The following is a 15067-nucleotide window of genomic DNA, read 5'->3' as shown; positions in this document are numbered from 1 at the left end:
TAAATTCTGAAAATAACCACGTGATTAAGAGAATATGTCTGTTAATGGACTTCTCTATTATTCCCTCCCTATTGTAAGTTGAATGGCACAAGAAAGCAGAGGCAAAGAGGCAGACACCAGTTTCCCTTTCCTTCAATAACATAAGCATGGACAGATGTCCCCTGACTACATAAATGTATGCATGGGTTTAAAGTATTCCATCAAAAAGGTCAGAGCTTCCACAGCATGACAACAGCTTTGCAGATGCCCATGTGGCGACAGTTGAAACAGCACAGCCCAGCAAAGCTGAAAGTGCCGACAGGCCTGCCTTGACAGCTTTCTGAGATGCACCCTCTTGAATACAGTCAGTAACGACTTGTCCAAGGCCCCAGTGAATGTGGAGTGGAAGGGCTGCAGCCGCAGCATAGGCCCTCTCAGAGCAAGGGTTCAAATAAGCAGCTGGGAGCAGGCCCAGGAGCAAAACACTGTCAGCCCTTTCACTAGTTCAGGGGAGAGACACAGCCTTGGAGCCAGAATGGTGGCTCGGTGTCAGGTGAATGTGCTGCACCCCACCCTGTCCTGGGGTAGGGTGGTCCCGAGGAAATGCCTAGACGTGAGCAGGTCTGACCACTGGGGTTCAGAGAAGCAGAGCTCGGCCTCCTGGGTGCCACAGAGGGCACTCAGCCACCTCACTCCTGAGGGCTCCTGAAAATATTCCTATTGATAGTTTTGGACACATGCTAGTTTCCTAGGTAGACTGGTTTGATTATCAAGAAAGGAGGATCCAGGAGTACTTTTTCCTCTTCCTCCAAAGGCTCTTAATGAAAGATGGCCATGGGTCACACCCCTTCTTATTCCCCCAGGAAGAAGGCGTCCCTGCCTCACCATGACCAGTGGCTCTTGGCAGAGCCCGGTGTGGTTTTGCAAACTGAATAGATTCCAGTTTGCAAAGGAATCTAGTTTCTGAGGGGAGGTGCCAGACCATGGAATGGATTGAAGCCCAGTGGGCCTCAATGAGACCTAGAAAGGAAGCCTCTCAGAAATGAGGATCCCTTGGAACAACTTGCTTGTAGGGGCACATATTGAAGATGCAAATTAGCACTGAGGAATCACACACCAGAGAAAGACTGCTGACACCAGAGCAACTGGGATGGTGTGCGGGGACGTAGGTGTAATCCCTGCCCTATCTCATAGGCAGTCTCTTATACTGTAGACACATCAACAGGAAGAGGAGCTGCTTCTGTGAGGGGAGGGTGTCAGCAGGCGGGTCAGTTTGCCTTTATGTTGTGGGTTCAAGATAAACCCTTCGTGCAAACAACTAAATGAGGGTGCACCAAGTTTAATTGTTTCTTCTGTGTGAAAAGTAAAAAGAGATTCTGGAAATGAGAATGGCCTGTGACCACTCCTCCCCCAGCCTCCATCTCTTTAACTGTACTTGTAGGGAGAAAATGTCGAATGATAGATGAAAACGTCAAACCGATCTAACTGCAAAGGCAGGCCCTGGGATTTGTTCCCCTAGAACTGGATTTAGCACTCTATTCATTCAGTCATTTTTAGATGAGCTGGATCAAGTGAACACACAGTGAACACCTGCTTGCAGTGGCTGGCTTGCTAAGAGCCAAGATGCATCTCTGTCTGGAGTCTATGTCCACCTGAGACGGAATGTGCATTTCAAAGCCCAGGGCCCAGACCTAATCGGATATAGAAGCTGAATCCAATTTCTCTTCACTGAATCTTGTTCATTCCTTTTGAAAGGAACATATAAGTTTAAATAAATTCCCCTCTGTTCATGTTACCTCTTCTTTGCTGCACCTTCCTGTATTCCTAGAGCTGACATTAACCTGAGTCATTTTTGTTGTTGTTGTTTGAGACAGTCTTGCTCTGTCACCCAGGATGGAGTGCAATGATGCGATCTCAGCTCACTGCAACCTCCATCTCCCAGATTCAAGCAATTCTCCTGCCTCAGCCTCCCGTTGGACAGGACTACAGGCAGGTGCTGCCATGCCTGGCTAATTTTTGTATTTTTAGTTGAGATGGGGTTTCACCACGTTGGCCAAGCTTGTCTAGAACTACTGGGTCTCAAGTGATCCACCCACCTCGGCCTCCCAAAGTGCGTCACCACACCTGGTGGATAGCTCTTTTAAAAATGACTCAGGGCAGGGCATTGAGTGGATGGGGTGAAACTCCATCTCTACAAAAAATAAAAAAATTAGCCAGGTGTAGTGGCACACGCCTATAGTCCTAGCTACTCAGGAGCTGAGGTGGGAGGCTCCATTGAGCCCAGGCGGTCGAGGCTGTAGTGAGCAGCGATCGTGCCACTGCACTCCAGCCTGGGTGACAGAGCGTAGACTCTGTTCTCAAAAAATAAAAATAAATAAAAGAGCTGTCTGGGAAGAGTCAGAGAACTTTGCAAAGAGAAAGCTTGATGAGCCAGTGTTCAAGTAGTCTCTTTTACCTTCCTCTGGTGTCACTTCTCTCTCTCTAATTTTATTTCAACCCTGTTGAGCTTTGTCTCCGTGGTTCCTGTCCATTTCATGAATTCACTAATGATTGTAGTTCCTGTGCCATTACACTATCCTTTTCCTCCATCTTCTGACCACCTGTCCCCACCCAGCTTATCAGTGTTTTATTTATCTGTTAGACATGACTCCATCTTAAGCAGAAATGACACAAATAAGTGATGAGGATGTGACACCCATAAATATACATCCACCAAAAAGCTTTCAGGGCTGTTAAGATGGACATAAGGGTTTCATTGCAAGACTTTTAGCCCCTGGCAATCATTAAGCTTCTTTCTGTCTCTATGGATTTTCCTATTCTGGACATTATATATGGGTTTCTATGAATGACTTCTTCCACTTTAGCATAATGTTTTCAAGGTTCATCGTGTTGTAGCATGTGTCTATAATTCATTCCTTTTTATGGCTGAGTAATATTCCATTGCATGAATATACCACATTTTATTTATCCATTTTTATTTACCCATTCGTCATGAGTTGATGAACATTTGTTTCCATGTTTTGGCTCTCATAAGTGATGCTGCTATGAGCATTCATGGACGAGTTTTTTTGCAGATATATGATTTCATTTCACTTTGGTATATACCTAGGAGTGGAATTGCTTGGTCTTACGGTAACTGGGTTTAACTCTTTGGAGAAATGCCCAACTGTTTTCCTAAATGTATGAGGGTTCTGATTGCCCTTTGTCCTCACCAACACTTGTTATTGTCTGTCTTTTTTATCATACCTGTCCTTGTGGGTGTGAAGCAATATCTTGATGTGGTTTTTGATTTGCATTTCCCTCATGACTAATGATGCTGAGCATCCTTTTGTGTGCTTATTGGCCATTTGTATGTCTCCTCTGGGGAACTGTCTATTTAAACCCTTTACCCATTTTTAAATTTGGTTATCTTTTTATTGTTGAGTTGTAAGAGTTCTTTATGTATTCTAGATATGAACCTTTTTAGATATATGACTTGCAAATATTGTGCTTATGTGTCTTTGCCTAATTTTCTCTTCTTTTGTCTTGGAAGAAGCAGGAAAATTGCAGAGGATTCAATATTGACATTCCAGTTGCACATGTTCTCTGTCAATGTCCTTTTGTGCTTATAGGCTGGGCTTTCCCCATCAGACAAGCAAATAATTAAAGTAACATTCCTGAGATGACAAAGAAGTGTACCTAAGTTATCTAGTGTGTAGAAATGGTAAGAAAGTGTCTAAACATGAGAAAAGATTTCAATTAATTGAAAGGAATTTGGGAGGGAAAGCTGTTACTCCAAACGTATAAAGACAAGGTAGGGAGATACTAATAATAAATTCAATTCAATTAAGCATACTGAGTACAAGACAATGCATTAAATATTGTGATGAAAATAAGACTTTTTTCCTTCAAATGAGATTTACTGAGCACTTACTATAAGCCAGGCAGCATAGACATGAACCCTTAAAGGCACAGGCTCTTCTTACCTCCTTGCTTACTTGTCACCATCATTTGAATGAAGACAACAAGATGTAACACGTGACCACATATACAAAGTCCCCTAACAGTTAACACCAAGGCTGTCCGCAATAGGGGAGCTGAGTAGGGTTCCACAGCGTGGCTGCAATTTCCCCCACCTTGACATCCTCACTCCCCATCGGTATGTCCGTCCATCCGTCTACCCATCATCTCCAGCTCAGCCTGCCCAACTTGACCTGGCCTTCAAAAATAAGACACTAACCTCCTCCTTGGTGTTCCCTCCCTTCTTTACCTCTTTCTTCTCATCTTAAGACTATATCTCAGTTTTCTAGTCCTACGGACTAGAGTTCCCTCACCGATTTATTCCCCAGGATTTCATTTTCTTCCTGTCTTGTGACTCAGCCTCCTGGGACTTCCCAGTCCAAGGCTCCTCCCTCTGAAAAGCCCATACCCTTCCCTGGTCTTCTAGGACAGCCTTGCTGATCTTGGTTTGTGCAGCCACTTCCATCCTGCTTGTTTGTCCTTGAGGTCTCTGCAGCATGGGCAGAGTTAAGGCCAGCTAGGGCTGCTGGCCAGTGTGACCCTCGAAGCAGCAAAGCTTCCCCTGTAAAATGAGATGAGACTCCAGTGTGCTTAAAAATATTGATGGCCTGGAAGGGCCCTGGCCATCCACTCCTGCCTTTCATCGTTCAGACTAGGAGGTTGAGGGGCTGAGAATAGCAAGACAGAAAAATGGACAGTGCAGTAGTTAGTCTTCATGACCATACCCTGCTCTCTGCTGCGTGGTCTCTACAGACAGTTCCAATCCTGGCTCAGCCTCCCTTTCCCTTTGGCCTCTGCTCTCCCTGTAGCCACCTTCTTCCCTTTAAATGAATCACGCATTCAAATGGCAGGCAGGTCCGTTTTTAAATGCATTGTTTGTGGTGCATCTCTAACGAGATGAATAGCAGGCTTTTGAAAAGGACAATTGAACATGCACTGCAGGGAGGGCGTCACTCCATAGCATATGTCACATATTAGACTAGGGGGCACCTCCTGGATCCTCTGTGATGCAGAAAAAGAAAAAAGGCAGAGCACCCCCTGAGGCTTCATTTGGTCTATGGAGGCCTCTACGGGGAGGGGGCAGGGGTCATGGGTCTATTCTTGACATCTGCCATCCAGGCTGAGGCACAGGGACCCAGGGCTGAGTAGCAAGAGATCTGCCTGCCCAGGACAGGTCCTGGCAGTGTCTGCGGAAATGACAGAGGGAACTCAGAAGGAATCTGAGAATTGGTTTCAGAGTGGCCTCCAGTCAGAGGTCAGCACTGCAGCAAGACCCTCAGCAGGTGGGGAGCTGCCATGGTGCCCCGTTTCAGTCACAGAGGATCACCTGATCCTGGAGATGAGCCAAGAAGGCCCTGGGGTGACCCTGAAGCCTGCTTTCTCAGCCTGGCTGCTAGCTCAGGGCCTGGGAGCAGGTCTGAGGCCAGTCTGACCCTGTTGGGCTTGATTCTGGAACCATTTGGTGGGCTGTAGTATGACTAAACCCTGCTCAGGAGCAGCCTGAGCCCAGGAGAGCCCCCTGATTCTGTTGAAAATGCCAATTCTGGGCTCCAGCAGTCTCTGAAAATAAGGGCCTTGGGATCTGCACTTTCAAGGAACAGCCAGAGTACTCCAGATCCACAGTTAAATAGGAGAATCAAGACATTAGAGAAAAGGGCTTCTAATTTGAAGATCATCGATTTGAGTCCTAAGCCCTCCCATTAATATCTGCCTGGCTTTGAGAAACTTAATTTGTGTGATTCTCAATCTCCTTCACCCTAAAATGGGAATAATAGTACCCTAAGTCCACTGTGGGAATGAAATGTTTCAATTTGTGTAAAGTTTTGAGCACACTGTCAGCACCAATAAATGATAGCTATGGTCAGTAACAGGTGTTTCTTCTGCACAGGACTGGGACAGCACAGACCGGAAAAAAAGATGGAAATCAATAGTGCCCTATTTACACTGTACCCCTCCTATATATAAAGGGAGAAACAGTATATGATATACATGAAGAGTTATAGAAATAACTCGTGTGATTCTTACAAGAGTCCCGAGAGAGATGTACACTTGTTAGCACCTTTTTAAAGATGAGGAAACTGAGGCACAGAGGGTGTGAAGGACTTGCTTAAGGATCTACAGGCCAAATACTCATAGGGCTGGGATTTACTCCCAGGCAACCTGGCTCCCGAGCCGGACTGTTACCCACTGTGTTCCCTGCCTCTGTGGAATCAGCTGCATCTCAGAGGCAGTGAGAACCCCCACCCACGTTTCAGAAAGCTCTGATTCAGAAGCTGCAGAACCAGCAAAAACACAGAAGTATTTTTTAAGTTGATTTGAATTGTTCAAATATCATGTCCATCATAGGCTTGCACTGCAATAGAGGCAAGACATGAAACTTGCTCTAAATACGTGCGTGCAGGTCCATGCGGGCCACCTATTCCAATAAAGCATTCGCCTGGACAAATACTCACTGAGCATCTGCTGGGTAACGAGCCATGCTAAACACCGTCATAGATAAACGTGAAAAAAAGACAGCACCTGCCTTTGAGGGGAGGGAGAAGGTATAAGACGCACATGGAAATACGCACCATTCAAGCTGCTTGTGTTAAATCCCCTACAAGTTATCGGCCTGTAGAAGATTGGTGGGAGAGAGAAGCTCTTATGAGCTGGTGGTGTCTTCTCAGTCTACACCTCTTCCTGCTCTATCCAGTCTACCCTCAAACCTCCTCTCATATGTGCCAGTGACTCCCAAATGTATAGTCCCAGCTGAGACCCCTCATCTGAGCTCTAGACCCAAGTTCATCTGCTTCCTGGGCACCTCGAACCCAGCCTCCTCTCCCCGCCAGAGGCCTCCTCTACCTGGACTCCCTATCTGCGTGGCAGACTCAGCTGCCAGCTGTGGCTCCTTCCCCCTCTCACACCCCCGACCCAGTCCGCAAAGCTCACTTGCTGTACCTCCCAGGCCTCTCCTGGCTCGCTGCTTCTCTCCACCTCCTGGCCCAAGCCCTTAGCATCACTCACTGTATTCTAAATTCTCCCAACTAGGTCGCCCTGGATCAACCCATTCTCCATTCTAAAGTCAGAGGGATATTTTCAAAACACCCGTCTCATCATTCTACTGTCCAGCTTAAAATTCTTCAATCTTTCCCATTGCTCTTAGGAGAAAGTTCTAAAATCTTAATATATCCTGCAAGGCCTAAATGGCCCACCCCGGCACAGTTCCAGCCTCGGACATCACTCTCTTGCCTTGTCTTTATCCTGGTCCCAGTGGTCTTTTGGCTCTTAGTCTGTGCAAATAACAGTAACAAAATACCACAGACTGGGTGGCTTAGAAACAACGAAACTTATTTCCCACAGTTCTGGAGGGTGGAAGGCCAAGGCTGAGGCAGATTTAGTGTCTGGTGAGCACCTGCTCTCTGGTTCAGAGGTGGCATCTTCTCACTGTGCCCTCACTTGGGGCAAGGGGCCAGAAAACTCTCTGGGGCCTCTTTTATTATAAGACACTAATCCCATTCAGGAGGCTGGGAAGCACTTTTGTCTAGCGTGCTTTCCCTGCCCACCCCCTTATCTGATTCCTACTCATTTTCTAGGGTTCAGCCTTCATTGACCCTCAGAACTTCATTGACTTTCAGGATTCCATGTTGTAATAGCAGGTGATGAAATCACTAATTGCGTGGCAAGCTGCCTGGTGTCTGTGTCTCCTGCTGGAGGGCAGCTCCCCAGAGGCCAGGACCACATCTTTCTTGCTGTCTGCAGCCCTCAACAAGTGCAGAGCCTTGAGCACAGTGTGGGGCTATTTATTGGTTGCATATGAGGAATATTCATGGGGGCATTAAGGAAGAGCGTTTTCATTTCCCATTGCTGCTGTAAGAAATTGCCACAGACTTTGTGCTTTAGAACAGCACAGATGTATTCTTTTTTTTTTTTGGAGATGGAGTCTCGCACTGTTGCCCGGGCTGGAGTGCAATGGCGCGATCTCAGCTCACTGCAAGCTCCACCTCCTGGGTTCAAGCAATTCTCCTGCCTCAGTCTCCCGAGTAGCTGGGACTACAGGTGCGCACCACCATGCCTGGCTAATTTTTTGTATTTTTAATAGAGACGGGGTTTCACTGTGTTGGCCAGGCCAGTCTCGAACTCCTGACCTCGTGATCCACTCACCTCAGCCTCCCAAAGTGCTGGGATTATAGGCCTGAGCCACCGTGCCCGGCCACAGATGTATTCTTTTACTGTTCTGAGGGCAGAAGTCTGAAATGAGTCTCACAAAGCTAAAACCAAGGTGTGGGCTGAGCTGCTTCCTTCTGGAGGCTCCAGAGGAGAAGCTGTTTCCTTGCCTTTTCAGCTCCTAGAGGCCGCATGCATTCCTTGGCGCGTGGCCCCTTGCTTACCTCCCTTCTCAGGGCTTGCTTCTGTCATCCCACCTCCTACTGCTCACTTGAAACTTCTGCCTCCCTCTAGGAGGATCTTCTGTTTATATTGGGCCCACTGGATAATCCAGGATAATCTTTCCCTCTCAGGATCCCTAACTTAATCACATGTGCAGAGTCCCTGTTGCCATATAAAGTCACATTCACACATTCTGGGGATTAGGACTTCTTTGGCATCTGGGGATTAGGACATCTTTGGGGGAGCTGTTATTCCATCTACCTCAGGATGGAAGTAACAGTTTAAATGGATGTGCAAGTGGAGATAGAAACATGGTGGTTTATTCTAATGTATGCTACAGCCCTCTTTGGTATGTTGGAAGTGTCGTGATTGCACTTATTTATAATATAAATGTTTTAAATATAGAAATTAAAATGGCTCAAACACATGTGAGATTCAATTGATGAAGATAAATTTTAATATAATCTCAGCATATCAAAGTTTTACATAAATGTGAAAACTCAAAGGAAAGGGGTCATCATACATTGAACCGTCTTGCTAGATAGTGCCTTGCCTCTCAGAGTGGACTGTTTGAACACGCCTGTTGCTCTCCTGTCCAGGAAGTGGGTCCACATCCCCCCTTTTCTGGTGCCGTCTGTTGTGTGTGGCTGGCCAGTGTCTATTGAATCACAACATTTGACACTGGATAAGAGAAAATTCTAACCCAAGATGAGTAAGGAAATGTAATGGACCACTCTTCCAGTTAAACACATACATTCATCCCTTGGTATCCATGGGCAATTGGTTCCAGGAACCCTTCTCCAGCCCCCCACCAAGAGACGCCAAAATCCGTGCATGCTCAAGTCCCTGATATAAAATGGGATATTATGCATATAACCTACGCATATCCTCCTGCGTACTTTAAGTCATCTCTAGATTACTTATAATACCTAGTACAATTTAAGTGCTCTGTAAATAGTTGTTATACTATATTGGTTTTGTATTTGTATTATTATTATTATTATTATTATTGGGACAGAGTCTCACTCTGTCGCCCAGGCTGGAATGCAGTGGCGCAATCTCGGCTCACTGCAACCTCCACCTCCTGGGTTCAAGCGATTCTCCTGCCTCATCCTCCCAAATTGCTGGGATTTCAGGTGCATGCCTCCACACCTGGCTAATTTTTGTATTTTTAGTAGAGATGGGGTTTTGTGATTTAACCAGGCTGGTCTTGAACTCCTGACCTCAGGTGACCCATCCGCCTCGGCCCCCCTAAAGTGCTGGGATTACAGGCATGAGCCACTGCGCCCAGCCTATTTGTATTATTTTTTATTTTGGACTGTAGCTTTTTTTTTCCTAAATATTTTCAGTCTGTTGTTGGTTGGATCCACAGATGCAAAAATCCATGGATGTGGAAGGCCAACTGTATGTCCAAGGCTTCTGAACAATACACATTTTATTAAGAGAAATCAGGGAAGTCATGGATGGGAACACTGAATTGAGGAGTAAAAGAGACATCAACAGCCTGAAAATGGTCAAGCGTCGTTCAGAGTCTCAAAAATCAGAGGTTGGGAGGATCTGTGGGTGAACACAAATAACTTACATAGTGATTCTAGAACAGGCTGTTGAAGAGATGGTTTCTGTGCCCTAAGAATAGGAAGAAGTGGCCACCTACAGGCAATGTTGGTTGGGAAGGATGTCATGTCAAAAGACCATCCTTTTCTTCTATAGTTTTCCTATGATGATGCATTAGGAAACTATTGTGGATTTCCCTGAGGCATTCGAAGAAACTTACATGGTCATATTCTCATAGTCAAGATGGAATAACTTAAACTGGGGAATAATAACTTGGGCAGATCTATGTTTGTTTTTTCTCTTTTACCAAATTTCACAATGGATGTGAAACTGTGGATGAATGAACAATTAGGTGAATGACCAAAAGGGTCTACTGGTAGGGCGGGGTTTTATCTGAACTCTGTGTAGGAGGTTTCTGCTTCTTTGACCTTTCACAATGCCCTGAAAAGTAGGGGGAAGGGTTCTGGAAGCCAGAGGAAGGATTCTGGGGTTGAACCAACTGGAAGCTTGATACAGTGAGAGACACTGAAAAATACATATTTGGGAGACATAGAAATTTGTCAAGAGAAGCCAATGTCATAACCAGGAAAATGGTGCCAAGAAAGATGAACAAAACTGGGAAAAAAATTAACTAGGACAGTATGAGGCATTATACTGGTATGCTGTAAAATAAAATAAAAACTAAAAGCAAGATATTAATAAAATAGACAAGCTTTTTCTGTGCCATAAGAATAGGAAGAAGTGACCACTTACAGACAATATTGGTTGGGAAGGATGTCATACCAAAGACCATTCCTTTCTTTGATAGGTTTCCTATGATGATGAATCATGGAACTATTGTGGATAGCATCCCTAGGAGGATGGAGTAGAGGGTGGTGGAGGTGAGACGCCTCCCCAACCTTGCTCACCTCCTGCTGGAGTTTCGAAGGCAGTTCTGGATCCCATAGTTTAACAGGGACATTGACAAGCTGGGATGTCTGAAAGCAGCCAGTCTGGAAAGGAGCAGTCTCAGGAATGACACAGTGCTTTCTGCAGATGCTGGAAAGGCTAGCACCAAACAGGAAAATCCTATTTGTTCTAGGGTTACTCTAGGGAACAGGAATAAAACTGGCAGTGGAAGCTGCAGGCCTCACCATTTTCCTTTCTGCTGCCATCCTCTTGTTCTTGCCTTCAGCACTGTGTGGAGGGCGCATCCTACACTCCAGCTTCTCCAGCCAGGTTCTCACCACCCACACTCCAGATTTGCTAGCAAATGCACCACATCCAGAATTTCCATTCCATGCCTCCTACCCTTCTTGCTTGTGCAACCCTCCTGCAACATGCTTGGACCACATGGAGCTGCCAACCCTTTGCCCCCATCACGATCCTCCCACCCGTCAGCATGTCCTGGCTCCCCTTTCTCTTTGCCCAGGTTAGACTCCATGGTCTATCTTTACGATTGCCCTGAGACCACCTACACCTCCTCTGACCCTCTTGCCTCCTGCCTGGCCATACCCAGCCCCTTTAAGCTCTGCTTCCACCTCCTCTGTTCCTGCACCCAGGTGGCTCAGGTCTGCCCAGGGAAACCACGTGGCTGAACTGAGGCTGCCCCTTTCAATTCATGAACAGAATCCTCCCATGCGTTCTCAGCACGCCTAGAATATCCCATTTCATTTCCCCAGTGAGAGCCCTTTTTCAAAGAACAAACCTAAACGTTCCCCTTCATTCTCTCTCCGTTGCAGATGACGTCCACACTTATTTGACACAGTACGAAATCACACGAGGCAACTCACTCCTCTCCCTCCACTAAGTCGAAAAATTTACCTGCATTTCCACCAGTGGATCTCAAACAGGGAGCTGAGAGACTCCTCCCCAGGGACATTTGGCAATGTCTGGAGACCTTTTTGGTTGTTACAACTTGGGTTGGGGTGGGGGGTGCTGCTGGCATCTAGCAGGTAGAGCCCAGGAATGCTGCTAAATATTATGCAAAGGACAGCCCCCCACCTCAAAAAATCATCCAGCCCAAAATGTCAGCTGTGCCAAGGTTAAGAAAGCCTGATCTACACCTACCTTCCTTCTGTTACTATCTGGCTGGATACATCAGGGAGAGACAAAGCCTTGCGACGTGTCTCAATGGGTTCTATTGGCATTTGGGGTAGGACAGTTCCTTGTGTAAGATCGTCCCATGCATTGCAGGACATTTAGAATTCCTGACCCCTGCCCACCAAGGAGATGGAGCCCCTCAACCCGGTTTCTGTGACAACCAAGATGCTCCCCAGATTTCCAGTTGCCTTTTATGGAGAGGAAACTTCTCCCAGTTGAGAACCATTGTACAATGATGGTGATTTTATCATTTGCAGGATTGGGTAGTCCAATCCACTTCCTTTTTTCTTGTGTGTGTGTCTGTGTGTGTGTGTGTGTGTGTGTGTGTGAGACAGGGTCTCACTCTGTCACCGAGGCTGGAGTGCAGTGGCATGATCATGGCTCACTGCAGCCTCAATCTCCTGGGCTCAAGTAATCCTCCTGCCTCAGCCTCCTGAGTAGCTAGGACTACAGGTGTGCACCACAACTCCTGGCCAATTTTCTCTATATTATAAAAAAATCAAAGGTTAAACAAATACTTTAATGTCATTTGTTCAGTATGTTTATATATAGGTATAATTTCTGAAATCCTCAAAAAACATAATACATCCTTTCCTCCAATATTTTTCTTTACCACTGAACACAAACATATAAAAATAAAACAGACTTTTAAATATACTATCAAAATATAAAGTGTTTGGGAAAGTTACATGTATTTTTAGAAAAACGCATCCCTTGTGAAGCTCTTACAAAATTGTAGTCCATAAAAATATGAGTGTAAAAGAAATTGTTGTAGCAAGAGAATAATTACTTATCTCCGAGAAGGTTAACTATCCTGAAGGCCAGCTTCACGTTTAATTGGAGATCATTTGAGTACAGGAGCACTGCCTTATTGTGTCCTTTATGACTCCCCAGGTCCATGTAATCCACTCCGCTGCATACAAAGTGCTGTGACTGATCATTCTCCTGATTCAGAAGCATTCTGGAATCCCCAGTACAATGGCATCCATGCCTTGGGCATGAAACCCACCCCCTAAGAACAGATATTTGATCCCTTGACTCCCTAGATTGAATCTTCACATACCATTATAGGCCCTGTTATAGGAAAAATAAAAATAAAAAGGTCAAAAAGAAGCTCCTGGCTGGGTATGCAAGCATTTCACCCAGCAGAGGCCACCTGTTGAGTGCTGGGTGGGCACCAGGCCAGCCTCGATGAGTGAGCGCAGTCAGGGTCCGGAGGGCAGACGTCACAGTCCAGGACGGCTCCTGCCACTCTCCACCAGGGTCCTCAGGCAGGAAGGACATCCCTCTGGGCTCCCCAGATGGCCACTTTGAGAGCCTGGATCAGGCTTATCTGGTCCTACCCTTGAGACCTGGATCCTCTTGGTTTACAAGCTGCCCACCCTCACAAGGCATGGGTAGCCGACTCTAAAGTTAGGTGAAAAGGGGAGAAATACCCAAAGAATGTCCACTGGCCTGAAGGAGAGATGCGATCAGCACAGCCCATGTCCTTCAGCTCCCAGGGTCACCCACACCAGTGAAACACAAATAAAATAAGTAAGCTCGCTCAAGTTGCAGGAGGTAGAGAGCCCAAAGGGACACCCCAGGGCGCTTCTTTATTGCCTTTATGAAAAATAGCTCATTGATCGCTATTAACACATCTAACATTAGGTGGGCACGTCTCTACCACATCAAAGAACAGAGACAAACAGAGCTCCAGAAACTGGAAGCCCTGTAATTAGTGAGCAATCTTTCAGTTGAAAGAAATAGAAAAGTAAGCTCATATGGACTTAAAGAATTGAGAAATTTAACAGTTCACTTTACTGAAAAATTCAGAGGAAGGCTTTTCTCAGGGGCTAAACAATGTCAACCAAATGAGATTTTTTTCCCTCTCCCTCTCTCCTGTGGTGTCTGTTTCATTTTAAGGGTGGCTCCTTTGTAATCCAGTGTGGCTGCCCCCCAGGTACGGATGCTCCCGTTTATGTCCAACAAAAGTGAGCATCTCTCCAGGTAGACTCCAAAGAAGAGTTAGGTGGGTTTCCACTCTGGAAGTCCTCAGCAAGTAGCTCCTTGAGCTTTTGTGACCAAACTTGCTGTTGTGTCAGTCCCTGAATCCATCACTATAGCCAGGGACTGGAATATGCTGGTTGGCTTAGGCAATCCAGGTTCTCGGGACCTGGGGATGGACTAGGGTTCCTGAAACTGCGTGTGAGAGGGAAGTGGATGTCTCAATAATAGATGAGATCTGTTACCCAGAGGAGGGGCAACACCTCCTACAGCCCCTGTTTACCAAAGTAGCCTCTCACCAATTGACAGCCTGCATTAGGGTCCCCAGGGTGCTCAGGGCCCTCTTGCCTAGCTGTTGTTGCATTTGCTGGCCATTTCAGGGGCGCAGCTGCCAGTAACCACAGGTGTGTTGCCCTCCTGTGACTAAGGGTGGGGCTGCCATCCAACTTCCTTTAGATGGTATATTAGTTTCGTATTGCTGCTGTAAAAAAATACCACACCTTACTGACTTAAAATAACCCAGATTTATCATGTTATTGTCCTGGAGGTCAATAACATGATAAAAGTCCAAAAGAGGTCTCACCAGATTAACACCAAGGCATTGGCAGAACTATGTTCCTTTTTGGAAGCCCTGGGGCAGAGTCTGTTTCCTGGCTTTTCTCAGCTTCGAGAGGCTGCCTGCAACCCAAGGCTCAGGCCCCTTCTGTATTCAAAGCCAGCCATGGCCAGGCAGGTCTTTCTCAGTCAAATCACTTCAACGCTTTCCACTTAATGATCCTTGTGATTGCCTTGGGCTCAGCCAAATCATCCAGGATGATCTTCCGATCCAAAATCAGCTGATTAGCAACTGACTTCCTCTTTGCCATATAAGGGAACATATTCACATGTTCCAGAGATTAGGATGTGGACATCTTTGGGGGGCCATTAGCCTGTCTACCACGTGTAGAAGGAAGTGATACCAAGTTTAGCTGGGTTTTCCACCATGTAAATGCAAAGTTTTCTATTTGCCTTTTAAAATATATAATCTCCTTTTTATTTCTATGTAATTACCCACAGTAGAGAAGCAAAAATGCTCCCTATGTAAATGTACTGTGTTATTATT

General features: G+C 46.0%; 1 pseudogene; it reads right to left on the bottom strand.

Annotated features, from left to right (window-relative positions):
* Nucleotides 1-209: 209 nt before the first annotated feature.
* On the bottom strand, nt 210-14843 carry LOC129030732 (succinate dehydrogenase [ubiquinone] cytochrome b small subunit, mitochondrial-like; annotated as a pseudogene).
* Between the last annotated feature and the right edge of the window lie 224 nt (nt 14844-15067).

This window comes from Pongo pygmaeus, chromosome 12 (genome assembly GCF_028885625.2).
Source record: "Pongo pygmaeus isolate AG05252 chromosome 12, NHGRI_mPonPyg2-v2.0_pri, whole genome shotgun sequence".
Taxonomy (NCBI): domain Eukaryota; kingdom Metazoa; phylum Chordata; class Mammalia; order Primates; family Hominidae; genus Pongo; species Pongo pygmaeus.
Note: the sequence above shows the minus strand (reverse complement) of the source record. Positions and strands in the feature narration are given on the sequence as shown.